This window comes from Mus caroli, chromosome 2, assembly GCF_900094665.2.
Source record: "Mus caroli chromosome 2, CAROLI_EIJ_v1.1, whole genome shotgun sequence".
Taxonomy (NCBI): domain Eukaryota; kingdom Metazoa; phylum Chordata; class Mammalia; order Rodentia; family Muridae; genus Mus; species Mus caroli.
The window spans coordinates 24,509,856-24,523,810 of NC_034571.1; the positions used below are offsets into that span (position 1 = coordinate 24,509,856).

Consider the following 13,955-nt stretch of genomic DNA (forward strand, 5'->3'; position numbering starts at 1 on the left):
CTGGGCTGCAGAGACTCAGACCCTGTCGCAGAAGTAAATAGAATTTCCACAGTGCTACTGAGTCTTGTGGTACTTTAAAGTACTTTGAGTTTTATTTCTATTAAGGTGCCTGCCCCTCCTCTGCCTCCTCTCAATTATCTTAAGGACAAGAACGGGAGCTTCCTGTATGTATGCTTAGGAGACAAGTCCTAGTTCACAAGAAGACCAGGCGAGGGCGCCATCTCCTCGAACTGGAGTTATAGGTGGTTGGGAGCTGCAATTTGGGTTCTGAGAACCTAACCCTGGTCCTCTGTAAGAGCAACAAATGCTCTTAACGGCAAGGCCATTTCTCTAGCTCCCACTTATCATCTTTCACTGGGTCTTATTATATAAGTTTAAGTATAATAAAACCCCAAACTCCAACCCAAACCAAAAAACAACAAAATACAGCAACAACAAACCAAAACAAAAAATACACAATGCCAGGTGGTGGTGGTGGTGGTGGTGGCGGCCGCGACTGCTGCGGCAGCTGCGGTGGCGAACACCTTTAAAGCTAGCACTCGGAAGGCAGAGACAGAAGACTCTCTTGACTTCCAGGCCAGCCTGGGCTACAGAGCAAGTTCCAGGATGGGCAAGGCACAAAGAGAAACTTTGTTTTGGAAAACCTTAATAAATACATAATTAATTAAAAAATAATACAAATAAGGAAAATAACAGCAAATGAAAACTATATACATTCTGATATCCCTCTAAAAAGCTTTGCACCACAGCCGGTAAGGTTTGAAAAGACTTGACACCTTGTCATGGCATGCAAGTAAATCAAGGTATTCTGACTTTACAACATAAACTGCATCCTCTGACTAAGGCTGGCCTCTACATGTCACTCCACAGACTCTCTTCTGCAAAGGAAAAAGTGGTGGTGGGGGAAAGCCCCATCCTTTTTGCTGTAATTGACAGGCTGGCCATCCAAGCGGATCCCAGAGGCTCCTTTGGAAATAGGAACGCCTACAGGGAGACCCCCAAGGTGGCAGATCTGCCAAAGGCAGAGGGACCTGGCTCGAATGGGCCAGCGCTCTCCACTGAGCCTAGCCCTGCCAGCTTGTTTTTGACTATGCTTGTTCCGAGCGCGCGCCTCCTGTCACCATCACGTGGCCGCCCCTCCCCACCCCACCCCTCGGCCGGTCTCGTGGCTCCTCCCTCTGCGCCGGGACTTCTTTCGGCCTCCTTCAGAGTCACAAGATCTCTCAGTGGGCCCCCACCTTCGCGATCCTTCCGCCGTCCCCGCCTCCACATTAAAATCTCTTTCGATTTTATTTATCTCGGCCAGCTTGTATCGTCATAAGTGGTATATCCTGTCATGTCTGGAGAGGCTGAGACTCTGGCCATCTGGCATCAGGCTCGGAGCGTAGGAGAGACCCGAATAGGGACTCTTTTTCATAGCGGAGGCCTCCGCCGCTCGGAGACGCTTCACGCCAGGGGGAGGTGCTGCGCGTCCAAGATGGCGGCGCCCTGTAGGCTGGAGGGACTGTGAGGTAAACAGCTGAGGGGGAGGAGACGGTGGGTGAGTACGGGGGTGTTTCCCCTTCTTTTCCTTGTGGGCTTTTCGGGGCATCTCTGGCAGCGTGACCTCACGCTGTGGGGCGCTGCGGAGCGCGTTAGCCGAGCCGGGGGTCCGGGGAAGGGGGTTCGGGGAGCTTCTTCCTCGCCCTCATCGCGCGCTGGCTCCGGCAGGGCTCGGCTTGGGCTGCTGGGGCCCCGGGGAGCTGAGGCGGGCCTGCTCCGTCCGATGGCATGGCTGGCTGCAGCTCCGGGCCCGAGGTGGCCCCGCTAACCCGCCCCCCTCGCTTGCTGCGGTGACAGGCTCCCGCGGGGGTGCGCCGCGCAGGTCAGAGACCCCGGGCCGGGCACGGGGACCCGGGGGTGGGGTCGCGGCGCGAGCCTCGACTGCAGCCGCCCGGGCTGGGGGTGGAGAATGAATGAAGGCCGCCGGTGGGCACTGGAGGCTGCCCGGCGCCCGCTGTCTCGGGGAGAGTGCACGGCCGAGTGCTTGGCTCCGGGTGTACTTGTGGGTGTTTAATTGATGCTGGAAGACAGTTACCTCCAAGTCGGCAGAGGTGCTCGTTAGCGACAGCTACCTGCCCAGCCACTGCTGTACGCTCATTCATTCATTTGAGGACCTGGAGGGCCCACTGCCTGCGGTCCCACACACATTTTTTTAGAAATCAAACACTTTCTTTGTGTTGTGGGTTAAAAGAGTTTGGCTTCTTGCGTGTTGGATTTGGAATGAGAGACGTGGGGATGGCGGAGAGTGTGGTCGGCCAGTAATCACAACTATCGTGTTTTTTTTTTTGTTTTGTTTTGTTTTTGGGGGGGTAGGGGGTGCCTGTGTGACCGTGCACTATAGAAAGTGCTTAGTAGCCATCCTGTCTTTGGTTTTGGACAAAGGAGAAGCAGTCTGCAGCCTTTCTAAATGAAGAAACTGAGGCCTGGAGAGATTGGAATAATTTGCCCAAGGTCACACCCCCCTACTCTGAGACAGCACTGGAATTGAAGTCCGACTGGTTCCATTTGTCTGTTATTTGATTAAAGGTGGCCTATTATTAAGTGAGTGTAGTTAATCATTTGGCCAAGGTAGGGATGTGTGTGTGTGTGTGGGTGGGTGTGTGATGAGAGATTTTGAACAGGGTGCATTTGGTTCGTATGTCTTATGCTTTTGTTTCTTACAACACGGTGTATTTGGTAATCCAAATTTGTTTACAAAGTATTTTGTATTTTTCCATAAAGCCGGTGGTATTCACTGAAAAAAAAAAAAAGGCTGAAATCCTTACTTTAAAAGATGAATATGGAATTAGCACTTCACTTTACGTATTGTAAGCTGTAAAAGTACTAAAATAGACTAATGCTCTTCTGAGATATTTTGATTTATAACTTTAGGATCAAGTTGGAGTCATCTGCATGCAAACAGGCTGGGGAGGTGCAGTGGTAAATTCCAGGAAGCTTCACAGAGCCTAATCTTCTGGGAGCCTTTGATTTACTGAGCAACCCACCTGTGATTTTTAAGTTGAACATCGCTGAATAAACCTGGGATATGCAAATAGGAAAACTGATTTAGAGTTTTGTAAGGAAATGCCCCTTTAACAGTCATACATCAGGCAAACGAGGCTGTTCAGACTTTTGTAACCACCTGGTGTAAATGTAAGGGGTATTTATAGAGCATGTGAACAGAAAATACCTTCTTCCTAAAGTTAATATCTTCTCTAAAACCACCCTTACATCATGGGGCTAGAAGGGCAGATGATGTGAGCTTTCTTAGCTTCATGCATCTCTTGGTGTCATGAACACTTGGTATGTCCCTAAATTCCTAGGTAGAAGGAAGCGGGCTGGCAGTTTCTTGCATGTTTTCAATAAGCTGGTGTGTCTGCAGGCTTGTGTCTCAGCGCCATGCTTCCTCATTGGCTTACGAGCAGACCTCCCTGGTCCTGCCGATGCTGTGGTATGATGCTTTCTGGGCAGACTTGTGAGAGAAAACTGAACAGTATGACCAGGGCAGAGCCAACACAAACCTGAATATGTAATGGTTACAGGAGAACAGAATTGCCAGAAGCAAAGAATCCCAAACGAATTTACCTGACCCTCTGTGTGCCTAATATCTGTCCCCATAGTAGGTATACCTGTGTACTCTGTCCTTGAGGATAGATACTCTGTGCATGGGTTCTTTTGTTTTTGTTTTTTTATGGAAGAAGTCTTCTTATGTGTACCAAAAAGATACTTGTTCATGGACTTAAAGTAACATTTTGGCTATTTGCTTCTTTCAATTTTTTTTAAAAGATTTATTTATTATTATACATAGGTACACTGTAACTGACTTCAGACACACCAGAGGAGGGAATCTGATCTCATTATGGGTGGTTGTGAGCTACCATGTGGTTGCTGGGATTTGAACTCAGGACCTGTGGAAGAACAGTCAGTGAGTGCTCTCACCCGCTGAGCCATCTCACCAGCCCACTTCTTTGAATTTATAATTTATTGCAGAGGCCTTTCTTAAGTTATCTTCTAGCCTATTTGTGAAGTTGTGGTGAATTTGAACTTTGCACACACCTGGGTTAATCTGTTCTGTCTTCAAAATTTTCGAGGCTGCAGGTATTATTATTATGTTAGTTCCAGTGCTGTACTGAGTGATATTCACTTCTGGAACTGCCTGGGATCTTTAATGCCAGGTTTCTGTGATTCCAGCTCGTCCTGAGCTTTAGTAAATACTCCCGACTAATGTGAACTGGTGTTGACTCTATGTTAATAGTTCTATAATGACAAAGAAAATGAGTGACTCCAGGGCTGGATGGGACATTGAGGTTGGTTACCTTTAAACAATGCTTCCCTGAATGCTGTGTTATAAATCTTCCCTTAAAGACAAGTCTTAGCCGGGCGTGGTGGCGCACGCCTTTAATCCCAGCACTCGGGAGGCAGAGGCAGGCTGATTTCTGAGTTCGAGGCCAGCCTGGTCTACAANGCTGATTTCTGAGTTCGAGGCCAGCCTGGTCTACAAAATGAGCTCCAGGACAGCCAGAGCTATAAAGAGAAACCCTGTCTCGAAAAAAAAAAAAAAAAAAAAGACAAGTCTTATTGGCTACAGGCATGAAAGAAAAGTATATGAATTAGTTGAGCATTTTGTTGTTGTTTTGAACGTGTATGTTTAGAAAATGTTAGATCATCAGTTGATAACTATGTAATGGAGTTTTGTGTGTATACTCAATATTTTTTGGTGTGCATACTCATTTAAATTTCACTGAGATTTCCCATAAAGTAATTTGATCTTAATTTTCTTTTTATTTCTTCAGTCTGTAGTTGCTAAAAAAAAAACCTACTAATTTAATGTCAATTTTAATTAGAAAGAATAAAAAGATACACATTTTTACATACATATTTACATACATAAAAGTGACTTTAGGACTTTGTTAATTTCTTCTAGTCCCTCCTTTTTGGGGGGCCATGGTATACAGGAAATAGATATGTTTTATAGCTACATGAGTTGAGATTGACATTTAATGAATAAAGTGTCTTACATGCACAGCATTATTCCCAAACAAGGCATGGTAGCTACTGATCTGAATCTAACAGGTCATGATGTAAATAATTAGGGCTGTAGGGTCATGATGGTTGATCTTATCTTATGCTGGTGATGCCATAGGGCAGAGCAGGGTGGTGATGGAGGACCGATGCAGTGGTTTTCTGCCTGTGGGAGGTTAAACTTATGCTACATTGTGTCCTCACAGAGAATAGTAGCAAATTTGTAAGTGTATAGTTTTAAGGTACAGATTGGTTTTATTAGTGTTTCAAATACCTGCTAGTAAATGGCTGTGCTGCTAAACTTTACTCTGTAATCTGCAATACCTTTTGTTTAGTGGTAACATTGTTATAAAAGTTTGTTACGTGCCAAGCACAGCGAAGTGCTTTTATGTCTGATCCCCTTTATTCTTCCAATAACCTTGAGGAGGCTAGGAAAGGCTTCTGAAACTTGCTGAGCTAGATGAACTTTGATGAACTTTGATTGACTTCAAACCCCAGGTCTTAATGTTGTGTTGAGATAAACTGCCCAATTTGTTAACCTCCTAAATTAACCCATGGGTCAGTAGGGTTTTTATTTTATTTTACTTTTGTTTGTTTAGGCCAGTTCTGAATTACTGGGTAGGCTAGGCTTTCCTTGAGTTTCTAATCCTTCTGTCTCTACCTCCTGATTTTTTGAGATTACTGTTATGCATAGTCATGTTTGGCTAGGTAGTGGTTTTAAAGCTTTTTTTTTGTGCCTTTAATCCCAGCACTTGGGAGGCAGAGGCAGGCGGATTCTGAGTTCAAGGCCAGCCTGGTCTACAAAGTGAGTTCCAGGACAGCCACGGAGTGCTGTTCAGTGCTATACGGAGAAACCCTGTCTCGAAAAACCAAAAAAAAAAAAAAACAAACAAACCTTTTTTTGTGGTGGGAGCAAATCTATTCTTCTTTTAAGGTCTGAAAAAAATCTGTGAACCAATATCTGCATTTGGTACCCAGTCACCCCAAAATGAATATATATAATGGGATTTTGGAACCAGTGTTAGAAATGTTATGAACCTTGCTTAGAGCCCAACTAGTCATTCTAGATTGCTTCCTGCAACACAGAGACTAGAGAGGTAGCTAAGTGGTTAAGAGGACCTGGGTTCAATTCCTGGCATCCACACATATAAGGGTTCCCAACCATCTGTAACTCTAGTTCCAGCAGATCTGACACAGTCTTCTGGCCTCTGCAGGTGCCATGCACAATTGTGGTACACAGACATATATTCAGGCAAAACACATATTAAAAGGCAAAAACAAAACAAAACAACAAAATCCCCCAGCAAACCCTATACACTTGGGCTTTTTCAACAACTTTTTTTTTTTTTAAAACTGGTAGGAAGGAAAGGCCTACTTTTTAAATTTTCTGATGTATTTATTTTATTGCAATACTGGGAGTTGAATGAAGGGACTTGGTACGTGGCAGGTAAGCACTCTTATCAACTGGGCTGCATTACTAGCCCCACCATTTACTTATTGTGTGCATGTCTGCGTGCATGTGTGAACACATACACATGTAGAGGTCAGAGTATAACCTCAGGTGTCATCTCAGGGACACCATCTCAGAGACAGGGTCTATCACTGGCCTGGAACTGCCCGTTAAGCTAGACATGCTAACCATTGACCTTAGGGTGCCTCCCTCTACCCCTAGAACTGGTCTCTATGTGTGCCACTGCACCTAGCTTTATGTGGGTCCTGGGGTCAAACTTAGATACACCTGCCTTCCAGGCAGATTCTTCTCCAGGTTCTCAGTTACTTTTTATTTGACTAAGGGTATTTATACTAGAAAGCATTTAATTTGGGGCTCATGGTTCCAGAGAAGTCGGGTATATGAATACCATGGAGGGGAGCATGGCAGCATGCAGGCAAGCTTACATCTGTCTGATCCACAAGCACAAGAGAGGGAGAGAGGAGAGGCAAGGGAGAGAGACTATGAATGAGAAAGAACATGATAAGAGGGGCTGTTAACTGGCAATGGTGTGGACTTTTGAAACCTCAAACCCTCCCTCAGTGACAACTCTCCTCCAAGACCAGATCTCCTACTGCTTTTTCCAAACTGTTCTAGTACTGGGAACCAAGCCTGCTGCTGCTGGTGTGTGTTGGGGGGGAATGGAGGAGGAGGCCGACTCTTTTTCACACTATCTAAACTGTGTTGGATTCCCTATGCTTCACTAGGAATTCAGCCTTAGGTACTGTACTAGCTAGTTTTGTGTCAACTTGACACAGGCTGGAGTTATCACAGAGAATGGAGCTTCAGTTGAGGAAATGCCTCCACGAGATCCAGCTGTAAGGCATTTTCTCAATTAGTAATCAAGAGGGGAAAGGCCCCTTGTGGGTGGGACCATCTCTGGGCTGGTAGTCTTGGTTCTATAAGAGAGCAGGCTGAGCAAGCCAGGGAAGCAAGCCAGTAAAGAACATCCCTCCGTGGCCTCTGCATCAGCTCCTGCTTCCTCACCTGCTTGAGTTCCAGTCCTGGCTTCCTTTGGTGATGAACAGCAGTATGGAAGTGTAAGCTGAATAAACTCTTTCCTCCCCAACTTGCTTCTTGGTCATGATGTTTGTGCAGGAACAGAAACTCTGACTAAGACAGGTGCCATACTTTAAAAGTAATGGTTCTGGGGATGGTGGTGCCCATCTTTAGTCCCAGCACTCAGGAGGCAGAGAGGGAGGAAGATCTCTGTGAGCTCTGGGCCTACATAGAGTGTTCCAGACCAGCCAGGGCTATGCAGTGAGAACTCGTCTCAAACAAACAAACATTTATAGACACTTAGGCTCGTTGGGCTTGGCATTCAGTCTGTGCTGGCACCTGGTGGGCCCCATTACATTTTCCCAAGATATTTTCTTATAGGTTTTCCCCCTTATTGTCGCTTGTCATCATCACTTTCTTCTCCCAGGGATTTTCTCACCGTATCCCATCACCACCAAGATTTAGCTCAGTATTATTTTTTAAATCTGTGTGTATATTTGCATCAAATGTGTCCAGTTGCCTAAGGAGGCTGGAAGATGGCTTCAGACCTTGAATTGGAATTACAGATGGTTGTGAGCTGCCATATGGGTGCTGGGAACTGAACCTGGGTCCTCTTAAGAATAGCCAGTACACTTAACTGCTGAGACATCTCTCTAGAAGCCCCCCACCCTCATCCCTGGTTCTTGACCTTTAGTGGTGTTGGAATCACCTCAAAGGTTCATTGCCTAAGGTTCATACTCAGATCCAGGTCAAGGCTCAGGAACTTGTCTGCCTTTCTGTAGTTCCTTGTTTCCCTCTCTTTTAAGAACAAGCATTTCATCAGTTCCTGGGCACTGCTGGTGGTGTGGGGACTACATTTGGAGAAGCACACTGCTCTGTGCTGTCAAGCCCTGTGCCTTTCTACCCTAGGCTTTTCTTTTTTGTTTTTGTTGTTTGAGACAGGTTCTCACTCTATCCCACTGTAAAGTTTCACCCATCTGCACTCAGTAGTCTAGGCTAGCCTTGAGATTTTCATAATCTTGCCTCAGCTTCCTAGTGCTGCAGTTATATGCATGGCCTTTTATACTCAGCTGCCCTGGACTGTTTCTGTTTAGGGAAGCTCTATGTGTTGACTACTTGAAATATGCATGTGGTATCTCTTACTTATTTTGTTTTATTGTTTTTGAGACTGTTTTGCTCTGCTTCCTAGAATGGCCTGGGATTTGCTACAGTCTGACTGACTCTGCCTGATCACAGGTGTGCATCACCATGCCTAGCCTGCATGCAGTTTTTTGATACATAATTTTGTTCATGCTAATAGTCACATTAAACTATTATCTGACAGAAAAATATGCCTTGTGGAAGCTAGCTGTGGCCCTGTGAGCCTATGACTAGAGGACTTGTCACCTTTTGAGTTGAATGAGCTTTGTGACCTGTCCATTATCCACTGAAACTCACGGGACAGAAATTATAAGCAGGCAGCCTGGCATGTTGGAGCTGTTTTGTGCTGGCTTCTGTGACCTCAAGAGATTCTACAGTTGCTAAGACTGTAAATCACACCCTTATCAGCAGCTCTTTTACCTTTTTTTTCCTTTTGCGGGGAGAGAGAGAGAGAGAGAGAGAGAGAGAGAGAGAAAGAAAGAAAGAAACAGAAACTAAGTGTCTGATCTGTTTGGGTGCATTAGTGCTGAGAGCATTTGGTCCAATTGATAGGATATTACTCTTAAGTCACCTTTTCGTTCCTGAGCTAGACCATATACAGCCGTGTAACATTTTTGCTCTGTCTCAAGTATACTTGATGATGCAGGAGTCTGTCTGAATTGCCTATAGGTTTTTATAGATAAACCCAAGATCAGTGAAGACAGGTTGCATTTAGAGATACCCTTACGGATACTGGAAGTTGCTTCTGTATATTATAGACCAGTGGTTACAAAACTCCCTGAGGTGATGACATACAATTAATCTACTTTATCTGAGCCACTGTCCTAACAAACGTAGTAAAAAGATTTAAGCAGGTACTAATGATAGCCATTGCTCTGGAGTTCATGTGTAATCCCAGACACATAAACAATGTGTCTAAAGACTGAAATTAATTAAGATAAATTGAAGCTAGGCGTGGTGGCGCATGCTTTTAATCCCAGCACTCAGGAGGCAGAGGCAGGCAGATTTCTGAGTTCGAGGCCAGCCTGGTCTACAAAGTGAGTTCCAGGACAGCCAGGGCTACACAGAGAAACCCTGTCTCGAAAAACCAAAAAAAAAAAAAAAAAAAAAGATAAATTGAGAAAACCAACCAGTGTACTTTTCTCACCATGCTGACACACAAAGCCCTTGTCTAACTCATGCCTACCTTTTATTTTTACCCCAAAAGACCTCTTATAGAAATGAAGTTACAGTCAGCACGACTTTTACGTCCAATATCGAGGAAGGAAGACTCCAAAGACCTGAGGGCATTCTCCTCTCCTCTTTTAAAGGAGTAGGAGGTGATGTTGCTCTGTGGGTTCCATCCACACAATTCACTCCCACAGAGTCTCATGTTTGCATCTCCCTTTACTGGCGTGAATATCATGCCCAGTAGAACTCCCCTCCCATGTCAAGATGGAAGTATAAATGAATAAGTGAGCCCTTAAAGATAGAATACTGGTAGGTAGGCTCTAGTGTACCACAGAAAACTGATGCCAGTTCAGTCTCATTACTTTACTGTTAAGCGTAATGATAAAGAAATGATGTCTTAATGTTAAGACTTGCCCCACTTGGGTTCCCGTAGTAGTAAAGTCGTCTAGGAAAGTGGCCTTAACTGGGCAGGCTGCAGGATCTCACCTTTCTGTATCCTAATGTTCTCCTCACCTTAAGCATTCTTTTCAGGTAGAAGATCCAAGTGGGATTACCTTATTAGAGGAAGGCAGTGTGACCTACTGACTGATGATTTTAGGGCTCTGAAGATGAGGGGCTCCCACACTAGCTCTGCTTTGATACTTAGTGGAATGGAAGCAGCTAGGTAGTATTTCTTACTTGCAGGGTCTGGCCAGACCTTTTGTAGGGCCAGTGGCCAGCAGCACTGACCACAGACTTTCAGTGGCCGCTGAGACAGTTGGCATGGCTCCCTGAATGTGTGCCATGTGGTACTGTGATTGCCCTGTCACTAGGGCAGAGACTGTGTTGGAGAGGTGTTCAATCCTGTTGTTTGACTTTGACCAGCACTGTGCTTGGTCCTCCAGAGCTTGTCCTCTGCCCCATGGAAGTCTATGTCCATGGTGTGAGCCAGGACTGGCAGTCAGAGGTGGTGGTGGTATCCTAGGGAACAGACAGAATGGATATATTTGCCTTGTGTGTCCTAGGTACCAAGATAGTCGTCCTGGGTGTCGCAAACATGTGACCCTGTCCTCATGGAGTTTATAGTCTTCCCATCAAAGAATCCCTAAACTTGGTCCTAAGGACCCATATATTTTGAAAAATGATTTAAGTTATGTATTTATTTGTTTATGTATGTATGTATGTATGTGGGTGCACACATCACTGTTCATGTATAGAAGTCAGAGGACAATGGGAAGGAGTTGGCTCTCTTCTACCAACCATGTAGGTCTTTAGGAATCAAAGTGCCTGTACCCTCTGAGCCATCTCACTAGTTCTGAAGGGCTCATGGTTTAGAACCAGACTAGACTATATTCATATACATACTTTTTTGACATGGATAATGAATAGCACCGACAGAAGTAGAATAGAGGGGAAGGAAAGTAGATGCCGCCGTTGAAATATTTTATTCCTGTCTGATAGGATTAGACTTAGTCTGTGCTGTTGGAAGGCAGAATCAGGCTTTGTACATTTACCAGCCCCTGGGGCCAAGTGCGGAGTAGGCTGCAGTTGCTCCCCAGTGTGTCCAGCAGTTCCTCATACTTATTGAGGTTGTAGGAAGGAGCAGTGCAGGTGCTGGTGGATCAGGAACCTGGCCCTGACAGGCATGGCAGTGAGAGGGTAGAGAAGGCCTAGGAAGAATAGTTAGCTGAGGAGGGGTCAAGGTGGAATTTTTTAGGTATGTGGCTGGATATGCCTGGTGCTCAAATGGGGGATCTGATGCCTTCTTGACTGAGGAATTTAAATGCCCTGAAGGCAACATAGCAGGGCCAAGAGGGAGTGCAGCCTGTGAAAGGATAACGATGCAGACCCACTAAGTGCTCTGCTGACTCATCACTGTACTACTCTTGTGAGGTCCTCACTGGAGCTCAGCACCCTGTGTGGGTGTTGAGGTTGAGGACATTTTCACTTCATGGAAAGCAACCCTAGGCAAGACATTACTGACTTAGTGAACAGCCCAAGGCTATAGAGCTAGTAAGAGGAGGACTCTACTCTAGAGCCACTGTGCCCTCTTGCTGAGAGTGCACAGGAGGGGAGGTTCTAGAGCTGCTCTCGAGAGCAGTAGAGGAGGTCAGTGCACTGGGAAGCAGGTGACCGCCTGCGAGGATGGTGGGCAGGGTTGTAAGGACCAGTCTAAACTCCCCTCTGATCAGCTCTCAGGCTTTTCTTCACTTTAAGGTTACTATAAATACATATGTATGTGTTTTTCCCTTCAGTGACCATGAAAGATACCAGGCTGACGGCACTGGAAACTGATGTACCATCTGTCCCCAGAACAGGTAAGGTAGGCACTAGTCTAGTGGCTGGGGAGGATACAAGGGAATGTCTTGCCTTGTCCGTGGCACCCAGTGTGCAGGTGCTTCTTTGTTTTGGAGGCTTAAGTGTCTATGGTCTTAACTCCCTGCCAACACAAGAGCATCTATGGCTTGAGGTATCACCAGTGACCTCCTAAATGCTGTTTGATGCCAGGCTCTGATTGTCTAATACATAGTTTTTCATAACCACACATGGTGTATTTCCATTTTACAGGAGAAAAATTGGACTCAAAGATGAAAATCAGTTGTGTGAATAGCAAATTCTAGTTTTAGCCACTAATGGAAGCCTAAAGCAAGTCATTTAACTAGTTTTTAACCCTGCCTGGGCTCCAGGAGTTTACTTTGACGTCTGTAAACAAACTTAATACCATCTCTAGGCTGTAACCTGCTGTGCAGCTTAGGCCCTTGACCTTGTCATTTGTAGACTCTACAGGTGATTCTGATTTGCATCATGGATTGAGACTTCCTGAGTTAGCTCTTTAGCATCTTAATATGTTTGTATCTGTTCGTGGTCTTTTTTTCTCTTTTCCCCTTTGAGACAGGGTTTCTCTTTGTAGCCCTGGCTGTCCTAGAACTCACTTTGTAGACCAGGCAGGCTTCAAACTCAGAAATTCACCTGCTTCTGCCTGCCAAGTGCTAGGATTAAAGGCGTGCGCTACCACTGCCTGTCTGTTCATGGTCTTAAGTCAGCTTTTTTGAATAAATTATTTCTTCTGTTGGTTTTTAAGAACTATGGTTTCTCGAAGTTGAGGCTCTGACAGGTGTGCAGATATGAGTTTAGTCTCAGTGATCTACCTGCCCTGGAGCACCAATCTTTAGTTTGTTAGCAAAGGTGCTATTCTAGTTGTTGTGATAAATCCCTGACAGAATCAGCTGGAGGAAGCGGAAAGGTTGGTCGCAGTTTGAAGCAGGGAAGTTAAATGGTGGTAGGAACTTGAGGCAGCTGGTCACATTGCATCTACAAGTAAGAAACGAGGAGGTCAATGCTAGTGCTCAGCTCATTTGCTCATGTTTATCCAGTCTGGGGCCTCAGCCTTCAGAGTGGCACCACTCACACTCAGTACATTTTCAGGGTTCTGTTAAACTTACAGCAGCATCCTCATGTTGCTGTCCAGAAGTGTGTTTCCATGGTGATTCTCAATCTCATCAAGTTGACAATGAAGTTTAGCCATTGCAGGTATCAGTTGTCTTGCTTCCGTGCTGTTGTGCAGGAATCTGGGAAGATGGGCTGGCACTTGTCTACCGTTTTCATACTTACACAGTAGTATGACTCATTCCATGGTCAGTGGTAGCTGCTAAGTCCACCACCGCCTCACTGTTAACCGAGGATCAGAAAGTATAGTCAGACTTCGTCACAAGGACTTTGGTAGATGGCACTACACACTGAGAGTGGATGTGTCATTCTCTCAAGAATGAGAACTCCTGAGGGAGACTCTTGGTTTTCAGTTCAATCATGTTCTTCATCCTGCCCCTTCTCACCTCACCATGTAGTCCAGACTGACCTCCATCCTCCTGTCTCAGCCAACAGAGTCTGGGATTAGTGTTTGCCACCACACTGGGCTGCAATGCACTCTGTTTTAGCTAGGGTTCACATCGCTGTGAAGAGACACCACGACCAAGGCAACTCTTACAAGGACAACATTGAATTGGGGCTGGCTTACAGTTTCAGTGGTTCAGTCCATTATCATCCAGGCGGGAGGCATGGCAGTGTTCAGGCAGACATGATGATGGAGGAGCCAAGAGTTCTGCATATTGATCCAAAGGCAGCCAGGTGGAGGTTG

General features: G+C 45.5%; 1 protein-coding gene across 6 annotated transcripts in view; it reads left to right on the forward strand.

Annotated features, from left to right (window-relative positions):
• Positions 1 to 1,423: 1,423 nt before the first annotated feature.
• The window catches only part of Tsc1 (TSC complex subunit 1), a 49,456-nt gene continuing 36,924 nt past the window's right edge, over positions 1,424 to 13,955 (forward strand). For 3 of the 6 annotated variants that reach the window (XM_029472112.1, XM_029472133.1, XM_021185724.2), the window contains exons 1-2: positions 1,455 to 1,540; positions 12,076 to 12,138. The gene's annotated coding sequence lies outside the window, so the exon portion shown is untranslated. Of the gene's footprint in view, positions 1,541 to 1,810; positions 1,865 to 12,075; positions 12,139 to 13,955 lie in introns of those variants that run through there. The other 3 variants (XM_029472119.1, XM_029472124.1, XM_029472128.1) reach the window with 3 other exon arrangements.